Source organism: Syngnathus leptorhynchus, chromosome 9 (assembly GCF_054491065.1).
Source record: "Syngnathus leptorhynchus isolate UIUO chromosome 9, UIUO_Slep, whole genome shotgun sequence".
Classification (NCBI taxonomy): Eukaryota; Metazoa; Chordata; class Actinopteri; order Syngnathiformes; family Syngnathidae; genus Syngnathus; species Syngnathus leptorhynchus.
In genome coordinates, this window is record NC_141203.1 from 7,870,124 (window position 1) to 7,878,870 (window position 8,747).

Sequence of the window (8,747 nt, forward strand, 5' to 3'; positions counted from 1 at the left end):
GAGAGCATTTCAGGAATAAGTGTGAAAACAATGCCGATTCATGTCTCCAATGATCCCTTCAGGAGGTTTTTTTATTTCTCAAACAAAAGAAAAGCTCTATTTATAATGGAGCAAAATAAATTGTAAGTTTGCATACAGTAAGATTGGGTTAGTCTGCGCGTGAGCGTCTGCTCGTGAGTAGTGGGCTACAGAAGCCGCTTGAGGATGAATTTATGTCCCCCTCCCCCCCATAATTGGTCACACTCCATATACCACAGTATAATAAATGCTGTGACTTGTGCCTGACAATGTGGGAGTGTACTGTGAAGTGACCCATATGGAAGGATAGAGAGTTGGAAAGTGTCGTGGTTACTTCCAAAGTGCTCACTCTCATGTCTGTAATGCATGTGGAGTCACGGTGCTATACACTGTGACATGCTCAAGGCCATATTGGCGTGGTGCTCGGTTACTGACCTGGCTTCCTGATCAACATGGCCTTTAGAAGCCCGCGGAAAAGCCTCCTCTTTTAATGCTGAGGTCACCAGTGTCACATCGCATCACGTGGTGGCGGATATGCGCCATGCTTATAGGTTTTCTTTGTGTGTCGGCTCATATATTTTTTGGGTGTCATCAGAAGCCTAAAGCATGTTTAACTCTTTCAACACGGAATGCCTGCTATGGAATATTCATTTCTATAGTACTGTGAAAAAGTCCATCGTGGAAATGACTGATTTGATCATCATTTATTTACTTTTGTATTTTATTTTAGCGGTAATACAGTAAAGTTGTAGATGAGGTTTTTGTTTTGTCATAGCAAACTAACAAATGGATTAATCAGACGATATAAACAGATTGCAAACAAGTGGACTGAATGTAAGCATAGGCCGATGGTATTTTGTCTCAATAACCACTAATGCTGGCTGTCACCAGTAATAAACTTGGCTTTTCTTTTTTTGAGGGGACTCTAAGCAGGTCACAATATGATTGGCAGCTAGCAGAGTTGAGTAAACAAGCCATTTCTTTGAAGTTAATTGCCTCCATTTAACTTCTCGGTGAGCAGAGAGCGAGGCGTGAACGGTTATGCCCGGACGAAAGAGACGCTGTAAACACAGTTGGCTTTTAGCTCTGGTAATGTGTACGGTTCAAAATAAAATTTGTGCCAGTGGGTATAAGTTAACCTGCTCTGTTGTGGAACTGTGGGTCTGTTCTGGAAATAGCTAACCAGTGATGGAATAATTTAAACGGAAGAAGAAAGTTATTAAGATTAAATTAATAAAATTAATACGATTAAAATTATTAAGTACATTAATTATTAAATAAGTAGAAATCAGTAGGAAAAAATGCAGTTCCTATTTATCGAACATTTTTTCAAAAGTTCATCTTAGAACTGTGATATTAATAATATTTTTGATCATGGTTATCATACGGTCAAAATCTATTAGCCCATGCCCGAATGAATGAAAACCAAATTGACTTTCTATAAACAGACGTATTGACGACCGGACGATTGTGCGGACTGACGACAATGATAACGACCAACTATGCGTTATCAAAACAATAATAGTAGGAACAAGCCTTTCTATATGTGTGTGTGTGTTTGTGTAGGGGGGGCTCAGACTTTTGCAAAATGCAAAACATGTACGTCCCCACATTTGGTTTTGATGGGAAGCGAAGCAAACTAGGCTTGCTTAATGTGTCCTGATTTATGCGACTGATGTGTGGCAAAAATAACCACCGTATCTTCTCTACTTTTCACATTGTCTCCCAGCTCCAGCAGCTCCATAATGACACCCAAGCGGAGCTTCTGGTGTCATTTTAATGGCACCAATGGCCATTAGTTTAATAAGGGGGGAACTTTGGGCCAGGTGGGTCATGCAATTAAAGGAGGAAAAGTCAAATCCGCGCATCATTAAGAGGAGGAATAATGTCTCTGTCTGGGAGCCTAAAAGTGTCATTTATCCACATAGCCATTAAAATTACAGCCTCTTAACAAGCAAAGCAATTTTGAAGCTGCCCACGCGTACACACAAAATTAGTGTTGCTATTCTGCGGAGGGGGGATTACGAGTGTATTGTTGTGGAAAATGGATGTTCCGCTCAATTGATAACTTCAAAATGATGCCTCCAAATAATTTACATCATCCAACAAATTCCAAAGAAAACACAGCCTTGCTTTGTGAAGGTGCTCGGCTTAGCGGCTGTCATTGATCTCCTTCACTGGTTTGTGCCGGAAGAGCTCACCTGGAAGCTAACGTACATCCGATGCATCTGACGTTGGCGGTGCAGTCCATCGATTCCTTATGTCTTTATTCCGCCCTACCCACACTAATTCCACTCACAAGAGGCTGATCTCCGGCCTCGCATGGATACAGAAGAATAACTTGGAGCTCTTTCGATTGGCTGCCAACATGCCCGCTAGAAGAATGCCAAAGCTTTAATGAGTGGATTCTTGAAGAGAAGGGAGGATTTTTTTTTTTTTTTTCTCTCTCTGTAATTCTCTTGTGCCACAACACAATTATCATAATCCCTCCGTCGCGGTAAAACCGAGCTCTTCGGTTTGCTCGTATGTTTGGGCACGTGCTCTCGACATTGAGCGCATCAATTTGGAGCCAAGCACGCTCTAAATGCTTGACGGCATGCTTCTCCACTTTGCTCATCCCCAGCCTGAAGCTCTGAGCTCAAACTCACCTGTCAGTCACAACCCCAGGGGCGTTATCCTGACTGCCATGTTGAACTGATGCCCAGACTACAACCCTCGACATGCGTCTGGAATCAATTTCAATTGATCATCCGTCCATCCATCCCGATTACAAATTAACACATGCTGGCCAGTATAGGAACAAGTCAAAAAGACACACTAATAAAAAATAAAAAAAAGTCTCTTTATTTACAGTTCCCATCCATTTATTTCACAAAGACTTCTCTGTGTTGGAAGTAGAATCTGTCTAAAAAAAAGTTGAACCCTGCTGTAACAATGAGTCATCCCCCGTGTTCCTCCCTCATCTCCAATCCATGTTTACTCCGGCTCGCTGTTTTTCTATTTCCGGCACGTGTGCTCATCTCCGGTGTTCCACGGCCGTCAGAATGATGCAAAAATGGCTTATTTGTGTTTCCTGGCAAAATTACATCAGATGGTCTTTTGAGAGGCGCTTACAGGAAGTATGGGAATCCACTATTTACACAGAGGAGAAGCTTATTCTCCTTTTGACTTTACATATGTATGGGGACCTTAATCTCCTTTGCACACAGGCGTGTTGAATATGAATGTGTGAAAATGTGACAACCGGGGAGTGTTGTTATCAGGCATGGATTTATCTTCCCATCACATGGCGAAGAAGAAGAAAGATGTGTTGCGCTTGCACAAACATGGCTTCACAAAAAGTGATTAGCACGCAGGCTGTCAAATAGCAAAAGAGGACATGAAGAGGACGGCCTGTCACGCTCATATAAAGCATCATCTTCTATAGAAAGCAGACTATTCTGGTTTTATGCTGAGGTGCTTTCAAAGATAGTTACCACCTACATGTGGAGGATGAGTAATCTGAGATCTTGTATTTGGAAGGACTCTTGGTTGGAGAGGCCATTAAATTCGCCTTCTGTCATAAGTCTGCCATGGGTAAACTTCTTAAACTAGTGCCCTACAATATTATTGACAGCCCTGGTTAGGATGTTTAGTGTAGTCATTTGAATATCGGTCAAAAAGATTTAGCAAATTATTGTATGCTGTTTTTGATGATCAGTTTACGCAACATTGTGGTTTCATTATTGGGGTTTGTATATAAGATCTATTTAAACTGCATTCCAAGAATTTCTTGCTTCAAATTTGGAATCAAAATCTCATTTGCAAATTGCCCTCAACAGATGCACAACCATTCCAGAGCTGCTTCCAACACGCGTGCAGAGTGAGGGACCCTCGATTGAGCGCATACTGGCATCCGAAAACCAAAACTGAAATCTTTTTCTTAATGAGAAGAACACACACACACACACACACACACACACACACACACACACACACACACACACATATACACAGGCAAATTTTTACTTTTTGTTGCTAAAGTGCCAATCATTCCCGCCAGCACCGGAGCACCGCTTCCCCCTGCGCCGTTATCACCATGGAACCATTTTTAGAAAGCTGTGGGGCAGTACACACAGTTGCTATGGAAACGCGGCCCAGACACATTGATAAGCGGATTGGAGCAGCTGTATTTCTCCGATGACTAATGAAAGCGCAAAAAGCAGTGAGGGGCTTCGGCTGCCAAGCACAATTAAACGCCGCCAATAGGAATCAGTTTGATTTCTCATTAACTGATCAGATAACAAATGACTCTTATCTGGCTCTTGCCAAAGCGCCCGTCTCTCTTTTACCGCCTGCTGCCAGCTTCCTCTGCGTCGGCAAAATGTGGGTAACCATTTCTAATTTTGACTTTCCAATTGGATGTATTGATCTTCTGGTTGCTGTTCCAATCAGCACATGCGGGTGGAGGTAGTAGAGGAGTGTAATTCCATGTTTGACCACTAGATGGTGGCACCCAATTTAGTCTGTGGTTGTTAAACTGAATCAAGGAAGAAATAATGGTCTCGTTTAGTGTCAGGAATATTTCACTAAGTGATTTCTATATTGCGAATTTCATTTATTCCGAAGTTAGTCTGAAAACAGCACATTTGTTCAATCTGGGGAGAAACAGCCCCGCATGCCCTGAATTGATTTCGCAAATGTATTCTCTATTCAATATAAAAATCATTTCGGACCAAAAAAGCAAAGTAACCAGATTTGAATGTCCACATCCAAGCTGCCTGTATTATGTCCCGGCTGACAACTTCGATCATCTAATTTGCGAATCAATGTGTGTGATGAAGTGTCCCATGGCTGATATCTTTTCGATGAAGCCTTTGGAGGGGAAGAAAAAGCACACTGAGTATTAAATAGAGCACTATTTAATAACACACAGCCAAATACACCACGACTTAATAATACATCAGACATCCAGTAATGTTCTACAGGGCAGTAACGAGATGCAGGGGGAGAAATTTGGGCCAAAATAGTCCATTGTGACGGATCCCAAATGAGCCCATAAAAGCGTCATCGGGCTATTGCTTAAACAATTGCATGTAGTAATGAATGGAGCTATTACCGAGCCAGCGGTAGGACAAACGGCCATTATGTCACAATATAACAGTGCAATTTCCCGCGAGGCCGAGCGGCTTCAGGCGGAGAGCAGAAATAGTGACGGCGACATAAAAAAAGGATATTGTTGCAAGAGGAGAGAATAAGGCTTATTCTGTGACATTTATTTTATGTAATAGACCAAAAAAGAGAATGTAATGTATCTTATTTACTCTTAAAATGTGTTCATGTTTTGAATTTATATCCCATGTGCAGTCTTCATGGATGACCCCAGCTAATGTGATTTACAAGTCGTGTTTCTTACAACCCCATTGGCGGGTCAGCAAAGCTTTAAATGAATAAAGTATGAGATGGTCTCTAATTAGTATCAACAGTGCGCGTTAGGCAGACACAGCGGTGACATCGTGTCGTCGGGGAGTCATCAAGAATTGAGGCATAGAACCTTTTTTAAAAAACTAATTAGAAGCTGTATTAAATTTGCCCATTTGATATTTTGATGAATGGACAAATAAGATTTTTGTTTTTACAATGAAACCTCTGTTTTGACTTTCAGGAGCACTTAGACCTACTACGCTACTGTATATGAATATTGGTCGTGATGGTGGTGCTTCATGTAAAAACTTTGAGAACCACTGACTAATCCATAGATTGAGAACTATATAGACAATGCAGTTAATGCACTTTGTGTAAAAAAACAAAAACAAAAAAACAAAAAATATATATATATATATATATTTTGCCTTCCTTATATCAGTGACTTTTCATTAACTATTGTCCTTTAGAAATAAAGTTTTGTGGGCTGTCAACACATTCTAAGAAAAATTAAAGCAATGACGTTGGCGCTTCTTTTCAGACAATTCTCCACCGCCCAACAATCAGCCGCATGCATAGAAAGTCAAAAAGGCCCCCAAAAAGCACAAAGATGTATTGCACACCGAGCACACGCCATCTTTTCTTAAGTCACAGGAGCCAACATCTGCTGGTGGGCGATACCATTCAAATAACATGAGTCGCCTGTCAGCCAATGACTTGATAATTTCCCTCAGGTAAACTCAAGTGCACTACTCCTTTAATCTGTCAGGGAACATACGTAATAGGAGTCCTCTGGAGAAATTTTCTTTCACGCAGCAGGGAAAAAAAAAAAACATCTCAATGGTGCTTGTTAATTGAAAATGTTGATTTATGTCGACATGCGTGAGTTTGTGTGTGCACCATCTCTACTTGAGTCTTGGAAACATGGAAAATTACAAGGGGTGAAAGTCGAACATATTGTTGCTGTTCATATTACACCGAAATCATACTTTAAATATTACTTTCATCATGTACAACTTGATAGCACCATCTCATTGGAATCCCAGAGTTATTTATTATTCTTTCAACTTATTTTGCATGTAAAATGCAAATTTTCAGTGACAAAATAGAATAGTAAAAATATAAAAATTATTATTATACATCGAGCAAGGAATATTCAATAATGTAATTGTCGTTATTTAAATGTATTTTCAATGGTATGCTCAATAGATGTTTTTACAACACAAAAAAATAAATACAGTGAATAGTCTATAAATCCACTGCTATTCAACTAGATATAATTATTTGATATACAAATAAACTACAATTATTCACTTTGTTTGCTTGATTAAATGCTCAGTTTGCGCTCAAGCATTAGATAACTTCAGTTCAGTTGGTGCCGCATGAAGCCACTAGGCAGCAGCATAATACAGAGCATTGGCGCTACACTCCTTCCCAATGTTATGTTGGTTTTATGAGGGTCATTTGAAGGAAAAGTCACTCCATCAGGTCGTATCTAATTCAGACAGGAGATTTTTAAAAAAAAGAAAAGAAAGCTAGACGAGGCAAATTTTCCCCTCATGCCATCAAAGAATAAGTGTTTTCCATCTCAAGTTTCATGGCTGCTGGCTTGCTGTGTTTTTTAACAGTGGAAAACATTGCTCACGCCGCTCATGATGCATCCCCGTGTGGTGACCCACTTGTGCGCTGGCCTCACGAGGACGCGCATACTTGCTCCTTTGTTTTTGTGATGACTCGTCCAAATGTGACCCCTCCCAAAAACTCTCTCTCTTTGACCGCCACGGGGACACACAGGCCTGTGTTGAGTCAATTTTATGACAACATTCTAACGCACAAACTCAATTCATGCGTATCGATCTAAAGTCCCACAAACGTTTAGAATGGTGGTTGAAATATTTCTGGAAAACATTTTTCTTGAACTCATGTTCCACTTCGGAGGTTCAAGCAGCCACTAAAAACAAGTGTTGCTTGGCCGATCACATCGTGATGAAACATCCCGTGGAGCGTTGCCCACTTGGCCCCCAGTGAAAGGGCCGGATCGGCTCGGGGGCCGCCGGGTCCTCCTTGGTTACCGGATGCCGGCGCACTGGAGTGATGGGGACGCTTTCTGTGAGGCAAACAATTGTTCAGTCTGCTCCAAGCTCATGTCCAACATGACAAATATTCTTGTGAGTCAATAGTGGAGAAAAGAGGTCACTTGAGGATAGTTACTTTCTTGTTTTATATTTCATTGTAATGTGGTTGCTGTTATAGTCCATTACTTTACTTGTTGACCTGTCTACATATTAGCAGGTGTAGTTTCCTTTTTTTTTTTTTTTTTTTTTTTTTAAATTGCTATTTGTTCTCTCACTTCTCTATGTTCCCTCTCAAATGGAATATTGGAAGTTGTTCCTGCTGATTTTGCCCTTTTCAAACCCACAATCTAGCAGTTGTTGTTTTGCTTTGCTCGCTTTCTTTGCTTGTTAAGTGCCATGTTGCATTGTTGGTACGAGAAGAGGACTTTAAGTTGGAACAACTTTCAAATACAAATTATTGACATTTTTTGGCAACAATTTTAGTCAATAGAGCAAACAAGTTGTTTGCTCCAAAACAATTTGCTGAGCTTCCCCCCTCTATCTTTAGATTATAAGTACAAGGCACTGCGGTTGTGTAAACTGATATTTCTCTGTTGTGAAATGTGGGAAAGCAAATATTCCCAACAGCAGAATTTAAAATATTTACTTGAACTCCCCCAACTTAAAATTTGATTAGTTGGTTTGTAATTTTGAGTTCACCCAACATTTTTTCCAGTGTCAATGGTTGTGATTGCTGTTGTAGTCCTTTAATGCAGTTTACATGTTTAGTGATTTCCACTGATGAAGAAGCCAACTGGAAACAAATTCTCAACTGCGCTTAGATGTCACGTTATTGTGATCACAGGGACAACAAGCTGTCCTTTGACTTCACAAGGCTTAGGGGATGCAGTTAATAATGACTCATCATCTTAAGACCTTCTGTAGAACTTCAGCCACCACCCTCAAGGGCAGATTTAGCATTCGGCAAACAGACAATTGCTAAGGCCTCCAAGCATTTTATTAGTTTTCTTTGATTGAAAGCAAGTCTTTATTCTTTAGTCTTACATCAAAGCTACTCTGTCTTTACTCTTATGGAGGGGAGAATAAGAAAAACACCAAAGTCACTTTTAAGCTTTTTTTTTAATGATGCAAAAGTCAGACGTACTTGCCATGCAGCTTTTCATGATTAAACTGTAAAATGTGTGAATAATCTGTGTTAGATAGTAAAGTATATTAAAATGTTCTTATCAATTGGAGTAAATATGTGGAGTT